We start from the raw sequence: 15,094 nt of genomic DNA on the forward strand, positions 1-15,094 counted from the left end.
ATCTTTTCGTTGGTTCTATTATTGCTGGTTACGTTTATGTGTCTGTCTCTAATAGTAGAGTACTTATTTAAAACGCTTCATTATACTATCAATGTCTGCCCTCATGCTTCCCATGGTTTCATTCTGTGTTGCGTTTTTATGGTTTAGGTTAACTAAAATCGGGTCCGGTAGTTCCGTTCTTCGTTCATTGTGTATTGGGTTGCGTGGTAATAAATAATAAAACGTGAGAAGTTCAGTTGCTCCATTTCCAGAAGCGAAACCGAAACTGCAGCAAAGATTCTGGGTGAAATGCTCAAGCGAGAAAACAAGCAACTGAATCTTCAGCAGCGCTGCACAATAATAGTAATTGCTGGAGTTCTAAGTGTCCAAACCACAATATGTTTCTGAACGGCAAACATCAGCGGCAAACATCAGCAATTCTGACAGAGACAAAAAAAGAGAGACGAAGAAACCGCATTGGGATTTGAACCCGCGCACCAGCGATTACGCGCGAACAGCCAGCACGGAATATCAACCCTATAAGTCACAGCACTTGGCGGCTGGAACGCGATAGGATAGGTATTATAAAGGTACTATAGTCAAATACGCGATATGGTTGTCGAAAACTTCAATTTGTAACGTGTTTTGCTTCACGCAAAACCATGATTGTGGCCTCAAATGAGAGCTTCATCTTTGTGCTAGTTATATCTCCGACAAATTTGCCGGTTCCTGTCTTGTTTTTACAGACGGCTCGTTTTTGTCACTAAAAACAAGGCGTACTTTCGGTAGCTTCCACAGGTTCCCGTTGTTTAAACTTTTGCCGTGGTGGGAACAGAATGTGAAGCCCCCATGTTAACCATGCTGGATTTGTGAAGTGCGGTACAACTGATAGAACGTGCCTTTCATCATTCATCATCATTTATTTTTCCCTTAAAGGCCCCTCTCGGGGTATTACATAAGGGGGGGGGGGTTACATAAGGAGTTACAAACATATCGGATCACAATACTGAAACATAATACAGAGAAACGCAGACTTATTTAGAAGCACACACAAAAATAAAGTTACAATTACGAGGCATATAAAGGCGAAAAGAAAGAACAGTGTAAATGAATTTTACAGCGTGAGATGATCAGTGAGCAACTGCTTAAACACAATAGGGTTTCGCTTAACGACAACACAGTCTGGCAAAATGTTCCATTCTGCTATGGCTGTTGGCAAAAAAGATTTATTAAAAGAAGACGTAGAACCGTGCAAACGCTGGACGCTGCACGCTGTAGACCATAGATCATTCTAAGAAGTTTCGGAAGTTTCGCCTCTACAATATTTATCATCGAAAAATGACCCCGTCCTATTGAAAACGTGAGACCTTCTAGCAGTGGCCCCTAAAAGCGCTGATCATCAAGTGTCCCTGAAGCCTGGGTATGTTGTCATTCATAAAAAGCCGTTAGTTCTATTGGGGTGGCTTAATGCCAGATAGTTCGGAGATGGAGTCGGTCTCTCCATTTGTCATTCACCCATTCGCATAACGATGGGCTGAATGTAATCCCTTTCAGACGTGTCAAGTCTGAGCCTTGCTTCAAGGTCCATTACTTGCCCCATATTGTTCTTCCAGACTTCCGCTGTAACGTTGGTGATCTTGTCCTTTACCATGGTTTCGACTGCGTACAGCTTGAAATCTCTGCAGTGGCGTAAATCATGGGCGCGAAGGGTGGGGACGCTCCTTGCAAGTGTCCCCATCTTCCAAAGAGCAGGAACGGAATGCAGTAATGAAAACAGTTGCTTTCTCTTTGAAAATGCGCTGTAGACCATAAATCAATGTTTCGCAGCGTAAGAAACGAGGACGACACTAGAAGACACACACAGCGCTGAACTTACAACTGGCTAAATTTTCGAGCCTACAGCAATCTATAGGCTATTTTCACCAGGAGAGAAAAAAGAATAGACGAAATGGAGCATACAAAAAATTCCACATAAATATTGTAGAAGGCCAACAAATTTTGAAACGGTGACAAAAAGTGCATGAGTGTAGCTTCGCTTGCTCTTTCGAGCAACCAAAATGAATTTCTCGTGATCGCAAAATATGTGATATCGATGATGGGTTGTTGTTTCGTGTGACTGCAATTTTTGTACACCAGGCCTGGAATTGTCGCGTGACTAAAATCACGTAACATCAACACCTATTTACGTGACTACAATAGCGTGACAACACGTAACAACTACTCAAGGACTAAAAATCAACTAACGTCACGTAATTATTCAAACTACTAAAATCCCTAACATCACGTAATTATTGATGTGACATGTTTCCGCCCAAAACTTCGGAACAACCGGGTGGCGCGAGGCAACCTCAGCGTCTGCACTGGACTCTAGTCTAAGTTGTACTTTCTCTGTCACGTGAATAAATCACATCACATAACTACCAGTGACGTGAAATTTCCCCTTCCGAACCACGCAATAAGTGCGTAGTGCTGGGACCCGACCGAAAGATGAGAAGAATAGAATATCAAAGCCTAGCCATGTCCTGGTAGTACTAGCAAAAACTCTGCACCTCGATCAAAAGCTTGGTATTACTAGCAGAACCTTAGAAGAAGCTAGGTCGAACGCTAGCTCTGCTGTCGGTTCCTGCCTTGTGCAACTACATAGTACAAGCTGCGCACATTTTATTTATAGATGTTTAAAATGACATCTTAGTGCAGTACGTTGAGGTCGGCTGCGAGCGCGTGAGAAAAACTGCTGAATCACAGGATTTTCATTTTGTAACTGGCAGCACCAGTCCATGGACTTCCCTAAAGATTTGCTCCACACACGTCATATTACACGGACCTATCCATGCAGCGCACAGTACTGTATGATGTTGAAGGAAGAAAGCATGGTGGTCTTTTTCTGCTCACGTAAGACGATAGATATGAGTACGGATGAATAAAAATCCAAGTTTCACCGTAAAGGCAATGCAGGGAGTCCTACAGCAACAAATGAAGAAAGGCTGGTAGCTTCCAGATCCAGTGCGCTTCTAGATCCAGTTTCGCGTAACTCTACAAAATAGTGCTGTAAGGGAACACAGCCACTCGAGGTAAGAAAGGGGATTTCGCACAGTCTCTTCGCTTTGAGAGCGCAGCTTGTAAGGGTATACGAGCCGTCCGCTGATGCCTGTCGAGATAGGTAAGCGCGAAATCATTGCACTGCTGATGAAAATCAACAAATATCGTGTCCTATTCTTTGCTTGGCTTAATGATCTGTTGGTTTCATTAGTTGTGTCTTTACAACGGAATGAAGCCCGGGAACAATTACCCTTAGTTCGTTAAGGTTACGACAGACACCTACGTTAGCCCTAAAGTAAAAAGCAACTGAAGAGCCTCTAACTTTGTCATTGAATTACTATGCCTCGCTCTTCTAAGCTTAGTTCGTTTCCTTTACGTTGCTGAATTGTAGGTACCTTAGATCATATCGAAATCAAGAAAACGGAGAAATAGGTTTCCACCATAATACGCGTACAAAAGTTCGAAAGAGCTTTGTTCACCTTAACTTGATCGGGCGTTCTGTTCCTTAGGACGTTTATAAAAGAATAAAGTAAGATATACAAATGTAGATCTCAATGCCGTGATACGCATAGGGTGTTTATAGATGCACTAAAAAGTAATAAAATGAAAAGAAAAAGGAAGGGCAGCTCGAAATTACAGTGAAAACCCGAAACCGAAACGAAAACTACGTTTTGTTCTTGCGGCGACTTCATGTGGGTAGCTGTGGAAGAAGTCACTGGTCGGAAAAAAACTGGAGCGCCGACGCCAGGGGCCGTATTCTCATAATATGGGAAAAGGCGACAATCGCAAAAGTATCGCCTTTGGTGCACCCTGATTGGCCATTGAGCAAAACGGTAAAAGTGAGGGCGCCATCTACTATTTCCGTCGACGTGACGGTGTTCTACGGCGCTCCTAACATGGCTGGTTAAACGAACACACCGTATCACCGTCGGTTGGTGGTGAAGTCTCGCATTTCAGTAACACAGACGGTAGCTTCTAGTTTTAAATTCTCGGTGGATGTGCGCAGCATTTTTTACGCTGAAGCATTCAGCGAGCATTACCTTTGGGTGTTTGCAGTACTCGTACTTAGCCAGCGCGTGTTTTTTCGTGGTTTGAACGTTCGAGGACCTTGAACCGTGCGTTGCTTGCGTGCTTATCGCACACCGACAACATGTTGAGATGTTGTGACAATTTCGCTACGGTGGCACACTACAGCTGAACTCTCGAAGTACGCCGTGTTAAACTCTCAGCGAAAACACACTGCACGCAAAAATATCATTTTTAAGATATTATACTGTGCATTAAACAATTGCACAAAAAATGTTGAAAGCACCTTGAACGCGTCTTGTATTTCAAGTAGCCACAGCCATGCCTGGCCGCTGTGAAAAGCCAGCATACGCTCGAAAACGCCACACTGGGGTCGCCCTGTGCTCGTACGGTACGCTCACTCCTGTGTTGTGAGACATTCGTAACGCCAACGGCCAGTGCACAATGACGTCACGGGCAAGTGTTTCTAAGAGATTGGACGCATGAAATTCTACGTCACCAAACACGATACTAGCGCCTTCCGCGATCGTTTGAGAATATGGGCCCAGGAATTGAACCGATGACGACGCATTTTGTCCCGCTTCGAACGTGAGCGATTAACTCACTCGGCCACGGACAACGCCATGTCGCCCGCGGTAAGCAAGGGTTTATGAATATACCACAAGTATTTGAAGGACCACTTGCAAAACGTTGAGAATGGCTTCAATCGAAAGCTCAGGGTCAGGGCTACATGCGATGTACTGACCATTAACATAACTTGCTTAGTTTTACCACAGTAAGCGTTTTTGTCTCACAAAACAGGCCACATTTTTCGCCGTTTGCATAGAGTCCGAATATAAAGCTTTAACTGCACTGGAAACAACATTGAAGCTTACTGTAATATGATCGCTGCAGTCTCTTCGTGCGTTTATGTTCCCAGAAGCTATCTGTGGTCTGCGCTTTTCAAACATTCACCTTATACGCTTAATTTTTCAGGAAAAACCCGCTAGTTCCCATGAAAACGAGCTAGCTTTGCGCCGCGGCCGCCAGGGGCGCTGCTGTTATGTGTCCTGGTATAATAACATAGATTTAATCAATGTAGATAAGGTATTAGGCCAACATGAAACAAGGAAGTTTTTTTTTTCTTCGAGCCTGGTGGCAGACATGTCACCGCCCCGTTTTAAAGGGGACGCTCATAGCATCCATCCATCCATCCTAAAATCGCCGGGTGGCAGAAACATGCAGGGACATAATGTTGCAGGCACATAAACATGCATGACCATAATCATGCAGCGTGGCAGAAAAAAAGGCAAAATGGTTAGAGATTGAGGAGCAGTTCAACAAAGAACAGATAGGCATTTATGCGGTTACAAAAACATACCTTATTAGAGACTTAGAAGAGCCACCGCATATTGAAAATATGTTTGGGAAGGGCGCAACAGGATCATATCAGAAAGGAGAGGTGGGGGTGTAGGAATGCTAATTCACCGCGGCGCCAAATGGGGTAGAGTGAAACAGACGTGTTCAGAGCATCTCTGGGTTTTGGGCACAGTAGGTGGAAAGGAAACGTGGCCAGGGGTAGCCTGCTTGTGGACAGCGAATAACTGCAGGGAAAGAATCAGGAGATAGTGAATTGCATCAGTGCGGCTATTAAGGAATTTGGTAATGGGGCTGAAATCATCCTTCTAGGGGAAATGAATGCCCACATAAATAACCTTGACGGATATTCAGACACCAATTGGAAGTTATTACTAGATCTCTGCGAGCAACATAGTCTGGATGTAGTTAACATGGGCCTAAATGTGACGGCCAGATCACGTGGGAAGTTGGAAACAAGGAATCAAGTATTTACTATGGTCTAATGACAGAAGGAAATTACCACGAACTGAGTGAAATGAGAATAGACGAGGAAGGGATTAAAATCTTGTGTAGTGATCATAAACGAACAACCCTACAAATGGGATACGAAACTGGAAATAAGAGCATGGAATCAAAGTCTGGCAGCGCGTACTTAATTGACAGAAAATAATAAATATAGCCGCAACAGTAGAGAAAGAAGTAGGCGAAATACCAGGCAAGGACTGGGAGCATAGTGAGCTGTTACATTTAATAACGAACGAAATTGGAAAAGACAAGAAAACTATTTGCTAGAAAATGAAAGAGGAAGCCAAAAAGTTGGTGGAACAAGGAAATCCGGGAAGCGATTGAGAAGTGACGGGAAGCATCACGGAAGCATAGAAAGAGACAAAAGGAGAAGCGGCCACAGGACGAAGTCAAGAAAATATCGAAAATATATAATATTTACAACGAAAAAATCCGTTGTACAGAAATTGATCGAGGCAAAAATTAAATGTGAAAGTGAACGCTGGGTGACAGAGATTTACGAAAAAAAGAAGGCCGCGCCTAGGATATTTCGGAGCCACATAAAGGCGCTTGGAAGGAAGTCCGTCACAGTACAACAAGATATTGTAGATGAAGGAGGAAATCAATTGGAAGGGTACGAAGCCCTAGGTTACATCCGAAAAGTAACAGTTGATTCGTTTAAAAAGACCGTCAAGGAGATTTCCCTTGGTGAGTAAAAGTGTGGCGGAGAGAGCAACCGTGGAAGAGCTGGTACTTGAGAATTTCAACTGGAAAAAGGGCCGAAGGAAAAATTCCAAAGCGCACTGCCGCGGGTTTAGATGGGGTTCCCGTTAGCCTCACTAACGAACTAGGACATAAGACTAAAGAAGCATTGTTGACAGCCGTAGAAAAATGCTTAAAGGACAGACAGATGCCGGAGAGTTGGCGAAAAGTAGAATAAACTTAATCTATAAAGGCAAGGGAGAAAAGGATCAGATTCGCTCGTATAGACCACTAACCATTACATCGGCACTATACGGGTTGGCGATGCATGCAGTAAAAATGAAAATAGAAACATGGGCAGAACATAACGATATTTTGGGAGAACTGCTGAACAGATTTCGAGTCGACAGGCGGTTAGACGATAACCTATTTGTTCTCACTCAGTGTATGGAAATATCTAAAATAGAAAATAGGCCCTTGTACATGGCTTATGTGGACATCACTGGGGCATATGACAACGTTAATCAGGAAATTTTGTGGGATATATTGAAATGAATGGGTATAGGCGGCGACTATATACAGTTTTTAACCTTTTAACGCCGCACTATGAAGCAGTAGGAAAAAAGAACTGAAATTTATGTTGATATTTTCATTGGCCTTCTAAATTAACTATGATAAAAATACAGCCATATTCACAATGACTAAGCATGTTTTTTCGCATGTTCTGTTTTTGAAACATTGGCATTTCCCATATGCAAAACACACATTTTCTCTGGAACAACTTTTATCGACTTTTCACTGGGGTTTTCTTATTCAGGAAAAATGAAGAATAATATTTAGCGTCATACGATGTCTCTGAAAAGTATAAATATTTATAACAACACTTTAAGAAAATTTCTTCTATCGTACTACTGACTGTACTACAGTGAGCAAATCACAAACCGTGGTAAGCGGCAAAGCATTTCTTGTGCAGCCGCTTTTTACACTGCTGGCACTGATTCGTTGAATTCTTCTTGCATTCGGCGCACCTTCCCTGAGTCGTTGAGATGATGTAGTGGCCATCAGTTTTTCTGTCCTCATGTCTCGGATGAACCCGAGGTCCAGGTCTTACAGTGAGTTTCTGCTTGAGCTGCAGCAAGGCCATGATGACGTCCCGCCGAAATGCGATGTGCGTCATGGCGGCATCACTGCCATTGTGAAGCTCGCAGTGGAGGAGCCATCCTGCGACGACATCCATGTTCAAACCATTGCTGAAAAGGTTCCACCACCATTTCTTGCTCCTCAGTCTCGGTCGATAGCTTCCGAGGAGGCGGTCCATCACATCTACTCCGCCCATGCCCTCATTGTATTTTTTAATCAAATATGGTTGAGGAATGTCCATCTTTTTGTTTGATGAAAAAATCCGTAAACAGGCGGTGGGTGCTCGAGCCAACGTTTCGACAAGTGGACTTGTCTTCTTCAAGGCTGGAACTTGTCTTCTTCAAGGCTTAGTTCCAGCCTTGAAGAAGACAAGTCCACTTGTCGAAACGTTGGCTCGAGCACCCACCGCCTGTTTACGGATTTTTTCATCGCAGCTTCCATCTTCCACTTCCTGCCGTTTTTTTGGATCATCTTTTTGTTTGAGCGTCGTGAGAAGGGTTTCGCACTTCCAACAGGCTCGTGGCTGAGGTGGTTAGAAGAAACTGTGACGCCTGCATTTTCGTTCCACCTGCATGCGTAGACCGCCCCGTCACACATGTAGTGGAAATATCCCCTTTCTTCCTTTCCGATGTTTTTCAAGCTCTTCAGTGCACAACCACCGGTTCTTGTATCTCGCACAGTCCCTGTCGCTCGAATCCCCTGGTCAGCCAGTTTCGTCAAGAGGCCGTGCGAAGTGAAGTTGTCAAAGTAGAATTCGTGCTGTTCAGGCGCTTCCAGGACCGATACCATATTGCTAACAACCCTGATCCCGAGAGGTGTCTTGTCCTTCTCGTTCCTCCAACAATATATTTCCATCGCATAGGGGTACCCATTCGAATAGCACATCATCCATATTTTGTACCCAAATCGAATGGGTTTACCGCGAATGAACATTTTGCGCGAGTGGTGGCCATAATAGGGCACCAGTGACTCGTCGATGCTGAGGCTTTCATTGAACACTCCAAACTGACGGAAATATTTGGAGATTTCGTCGTAAAGCGGCTGAATCTTGCCCGTCTTGTCGTCCTTCTCGTTCCTCCCACAATATATTTCCATCGCATAGGGGTACCCATTCGAAGAGCACATCATCCATATTTCGTACCCAAATCGAATGGGTTTACAACGAATGAACACTTTGCACGAGTCGTGGCTATAATAGGGCACCATTGACTCGTCGATGCTGAGGCTTTCATTGAACACTCCAAACTGGCGGAAATATTTGGAGATTTCGTCGTAAAACGGCTGAATCTTGCCCGTCTTGTCGTCCTTCTCGTTCCTCCCACAATATATTTCCATCGCATAGGGATACCATTCGAAGACCACATCATCCATATTTTGTACCCAAATCGAATGGGTTTACCGCGAATGAACATTTTGCGCGAGTGGTGGCCATAATAGGGCACCATTGACTCGTCGATGCTGAGGCTTTCATTGAACACTCCAAACTGGCGGAAACATTTTTGGAGATTTCGTCGTAAAACGGCTGAATCTTGCCCATCTTTTCGCCTGCTGTCAACTGAGTGTTGTCAACAACATGAAAGAACATTTTCAGCTGCCGGAACCTTTTGCGGGCCATCACTGTCGCGACTATAGGCACACAAACATCTTCTGCAGTGCTCCAATAGGAGTCCTCAGACGGAACGGAGTGGTATCCGCTGAAAAGTAAGAGGCCGAAAAACTGACCTATGTCGGCTCCTGTGACGTCCACCTCCTCCCCCTTTTGGAGTGCGTATCTTGCAGTCAGTTCAGCCAGTGAACCAAGATACTCCGGAGAAATAAATTTGGTAAACAGCATAAATGGGCTCATGTTTGCAAGCTCAGGAAATGCCTCTAGCAAGGACTCTCGCTGGCAAGTGTTTTGTCAAACGTGGCACGGTCACCCCATACTGGTGTATGGGAGCGCTTTGGAGTATTTGTTTTCCGAGCGTTCGTTGAAGCTTTGCGTCCTTTTCCAGCAGTGAATTGCCGCCCCGCTGGTTTCTTTCGTCCTGGCTCAGGACTCGAACATGCAGAAGGCGAATCAACGTCTTCATCGCTGCACTGCATAACTTCAACGTGCCCACAAACATCATCGGGAACAACTTCAGAAAAGTCGTTTTCGTTCACGTGCTCCTCGTCAGTAATATTGCCATCTTCAAGAGGCGGCAATTGGCATACAGACGCACCTTCGCGTTCGTCATCGGGAAGGCTGAACAAAAGGTCATTTGCTGCCTCCAAAGTGAGGAAGCGTTGTGCCATGACCTACAACGAAATTTATTGCGGTGTGAGGCACAGTACTACAAACATAAAACCAGCCGCAAGGTCGTTTTCTACTTACATTCACAGGGATTGATGCGGCTAGGCGCTGTAGTTCAACGCTGCTCTTTCCACGTGTCTGGCAAACTGAAAATGACGCCCAGGAAAGCTAATGTTCAAGTTTCTGCCAAGCGCCGCCTAGAGGGCGCCATCAACAAGCCAAAAAAAGAAAAAGAACAAGGCGAAACGCTCGCGCCCGTCTACGCTGCTTTTGACACTCTGAAACGCCAATGTTCCAAAAAAGGAACATCCGCACAAAACTCTGAAGCTGAAAACTAGATTGTCTTTGTTATTGTTTTGCCACGTAATCCCGAACTATTTGCCGATATTTTAGTTCTGCTTTGCTCACTGCAACATTACTTTTTCCTGCGGAATAATGCAACAAACATCTGGTGGTAAAGGAGCGCTAAATATGCCTGTTTTTAAACATTTCTTTGCTGATTCTCCGTAGGTTCATAATAGAAATTAAAACTGTTACGTTTTTCACAAGCATCAATGAGTATGCGAAAGCAAAAATTTTTAATATGCGATATATTGGAGAGGAAATAAAAAATTAGGTTTCGTATGTTCCAATTTTGGAACATTGTCAAGTAAAAGGTTAAGGGAGATATGCTGAGAAAATACAGTTTGGATATAATAGGAAGGAATGAGTACCAAAGAGAACGTTGAGATTAGCAAGGGGCTGAGACAGGGATGTCCTTTGTCCCCGCTCTTATTCATTCTTTACATGGTGAGTATCTAAAAGCGCTAGAAGGTAGCAACTTTCGTTTTAATCTGTCACACAAACAGGGCGGCGTGATGATAGAACAGAAGCTTCCATGTTTATTTGATGCGGACCATATCGTCTTATTTGCGGACAGTCGAGATGCTATACAGTGGCTGGCGGATATATGCGGAAGGGAAGTTGAAGCCCTTGGAGTAGGATTAATATTAGGAATTGTGGATTGATGGTATTCAGGGATCCCTGTAATCAGACGGTGTCAATACGAGGCCAAGAAATACCGAGAGTGAGCGAATACAAGTACCTCGGAGTATGGATAAATGAGTGATAAATACATAGAGGTACAGGAAAAAGCCTCGGCAACAAAAGGAAAGAGTAATGCTGCAATAATGAAACACAAAGCGTTGTGGGGATAAATAGGTAAGAGGTGCTTCAATATCTGTGGAAAGGTTTAATGGTTCCGGGACTTGCTATTGGGAATCAGTGGTGTGCATGGGGGCAGAGCTGCAATCGGGAATGGATGTAAATCAAAGGACAGTGGGACGCCTCGCGTTGGGTGCTCACGGGAAAACGACAAATGAGGCTGTAAAGGGCGAAATAAGATGGGTAGGTTTTGAGACCAGGAAAGAGAACAAAATAAGGTTCGAGAAACGCTAAGAAAAAAATATGAAGGAGAGTATATGGGCAGAGAAGTTGTTCCGTTATTTGTATAGGAAGAGCGTGGACACGCAGTGGAGAAAAAGAACTGGGAGGCTCACTAGTAATTATATGGCTGGTAGCGTAAGCAATATGTCAACAAAGAGCATTAAGCGAAAAGTCAGAGAGGTGGAGAGGATTTACTGGACGGCAGCTATGGAGAAAAAAAACGGCTTTAAGTAGCCACCGAAAGGGCAAAAATGAAATAAGGAGAGAGGCATTTTACGATAATTCAAGGGGAAGCGCTTTACTGTTTGAAGTGAGATCGGGTTGCCTTAGAACGCGTAGTTATCAAGTGATATTCAGTAAAGAAGAACAATGCACATGCTGCGGCGAAGATAAGGAAACGGCGGCGCATGTTCTGATTGCATGTGGAGATATCCACACAGGTGTACGTTTGGGCACGAGCCTACATAACGCCTTAGGTATTAGGAACAACAATGGAAGCTGAACAATCCCGCGATTGAAATACGTAAGACACTGTTAGAATATTTGCGGCAGAAAATTAGACAGAAATGACAAAAATAAATATTGGGAAAAAGTAAGGACAGTCTGCCGTAAAGGGCAGAGAACTGGGCTGAGAATTTGCGTTTTTTTTCATGTAGTAAGATATATCTTATCAAAGTAGAGGCATTAGGCCAACATTAAAAAAGGGAAAATAATCTTTTTGTCGAGCCTGGTGGCACACTTGTCACCGCCCCGTTATAAAGGGGACGCTTATAGCATCCATACATTCATTCACAAAAGCTGGATAAGGAACATGCCGGGGCTAGCGCCGTCAAATGCGCATTCAAAATTAATTGTAGCTAGAGCTGTAGGATTAATATTACGGCACAAGTCGTAGATATGCTTCTTGAAGTGGACACAGGCAGCAACAGCACTTTTCTTGTGCAAAACAGAGAACTCTCCCGTCTGGGCTCCGAAAATCACATGGCAACCGACGGCCATAGTTTCAACCGTCACGGCGCTCCGTGCAATACATACCGATTACCCTCTTTGGTTCTGGACGATTATATGCCAACTTGGGTCCAGCGAATATATTCCGCTACACTTCGGGCCACACAGGGCATGTCGACGTCTGTTGCGTGCCGAAGCTTTATCTACGTAGTTACTGCCGGAGGCACTAGGTAATCTAGACGGCACCGCGTACGACCCGAAATCTATCCATATAGCAAGGACCATGCAGTTTCACGCACACAAGCAAACTTGTTCAAGTTGTTCGAGGGCTTGTTTTTCTGTACTACCTGTACGAATGCATTCACCGATATCTACGCCTTGACTTTCCAGTTCAGAGCATGGAGACGGTTATTCTCATACGCACATAGGTCATCACAAACGCCGGAACGCCCTGCTCCAATTCATTCCAGCGCGCTCCGGCGCAGGCTGTATTGATAACATGTAGTTTGAAATAGCGCACACTCGATCATTCAACCTTAGGAAACATACACGCTATAATTTGAGGTCTTTGAAATGGTGTATAATTGGCAAATGTCGTCAGTGCACTCAACAGAGCCGCCTTCCAGTGCTCTAGACAATCGTGTTGACCTCTGTATATCGTTGTGCATGCATGTTTTATTTTGCTGTGATCCCGTATGAGTAGCTAAGTATGTTCTGTCGCACAGCCTACGCTACGCCAGAGTTTATGGCATTCATCAATGATGTTTTGGAATCCGTCGAAAACATTGCGTGAATCATCGAGTAGTTGGGTTCATTCTGTATGTGGCGCGAGTTAGTGCAATATTCGTGGAATATTCGCTCACACATATAAAAAAGCGCAACTTGTATTGCCAACTATTAGACTCGCCAAATAAAGACTACCGCATTTATAAGTCTGTGTGCTGCATTCTGTCCCTATCGGAAAAAAAAGAACGTTTCCAGTGCCTCCCAGTGCCTTTCAGCGGTATTGGGAGGCACTGGGACAAACTACAGCGTCACCAGTGCTGCCCAGTGCTCTGAAAGATGCTGGAAATACTGTGCAGTGTGGCCCAGTGTCTTACAGCGCACTGGGAGGCACTGGCCACGCTGTACTTGTGTCTGCCAGCGCACTGGGTACACTGGCGGCACATTGAAAAAAAAAATAGGCGCGCTGGGTGGGAATTGGTATAAGATTTGGTATTGGGCAGCGAGAAGTCGAACGAAAATCTTATCGAATATTTTCAAATATTATCTTATTATGTAGCCTACACATATCTACCTTTAGCTTTAGTTAAGCGACGGACGTACGCATATGCTAAAGTAATCATCTGTCGAGTGCGCGCCCTTCTCTGAAGTGCGTGATCGAGTGTCCTGAATGTATTTCATATAACTGCATCGAAATAACTTATCATTCGCAACACAATGTCGCATTAGTATTTAGTCTGATAATACCATCAACCTATTCTACGATTCAGTCCTGCCGTATTGGCTCGTACCGGTGAAAGCCGCACCATGGCCGCACGCCACCGGAAACAGTGAGCCAATGTGACGCTCAATCTCGGCGTTTTTGGCTTCTGATTTGTGTAATAGAAGGTGCAAATATGGCCTCGCTTCAGTCAGGTATCATCGGAACTACATTTGAACGGTTATTAGGTTATAAAACACGTTGCGGGGCTAGTTGGTGATACATTCTTATTTAAAAGTTGCAGCGCTATATTAGACGAGGAAAGAAGAAGGTACATGACAGGACGGGCGCTGAACTCCAACTATTGTATTGAAACAACCGCACAGCATTTTATAGCAATAAAGACAAGTCACGCATGCGGATTCATGAGGAACAGAGGATGGGGTGGGATTCGTGCACGCTATCACTTTTTGTTTAGTACTTCAAATTCACTAGCACGCAATGATACAGATGTGGTGCTGACGCACAAGTCGCCTTTCTGTGTGATGAAAAACGCTTCTGATAGTTCGCGAGCTGATCTATCTTTACTTCTGCTTAGGATTTTTATTTTCTCAAGCCGTGGTTCACAGTTTCTGCAAGCGCTCCAATGGGCGCGTAGATTCTGGAACGACGCTGACTCATAGCCTAGCGACCGTTCATGTTCCTTGGCGCGCTGGTTGATGCAGCGCCCAGTCTGACCTATGTAAACCCTTGCCACATGAAAGGGGATTCTCGTAGACCACACCCGAGGCACACCGCACATACGGTTTGGCGTGTTTAGTTCCACAGCCGGGAATCACCTGGTTGATGCTGCAGACCTTGGGGCACATTTTGGTTGGCTAGCTTATGTGGAGCCGAGTAGACGATAGGGACACCGTGCTTGTTGCCAACCCTTCTTAGGTTGTGGGGACCCTATGCATGTAGGGTATAACGACAGGATTGTCGTCCCTACGTTCTGGTCCTCCGCGGCTTCTTTGGCCTCCCCTTGAGTTTCTGCAACAGTGACTCCGTCGCAGCTGTTAAGACGTGGTCACGCAATCCTGCTTTTCGCAGTCTGGCTACCTCACCCTTAAAGCTTGCTTGCATCATGTGAGGCAAGACTTGAATTAGTGCTGATTCGAGCTAGAGGTTCGCAATTGCCCTCTTCAGGTTTTGACTGGGCCGAATCAAACGGTAAAAAAATATTCTTAGCTCTCGGTCGATAGCTCCAGCACACACATCGTTCATCGTACTGCATGTGAGGTCCAAGAATTGTA

This window comes from Rhipicephalus sanguineus, chromosome 11, assembly GCF_013339695.2.
Source record: "Rhipicephalus sanguineus isolate Rsan-2018 chromosome 11, BIME_Rsan_1.4, whole genome shotgun sequence".
In the NCBI taxonomy this organism is placed as follows: Eukaryota; Metazoa; Arthropoda; class Arachnida; order Ixodida; family Ixodidae; genus Rhipicephalus; species Rhipicephalus sanguineus.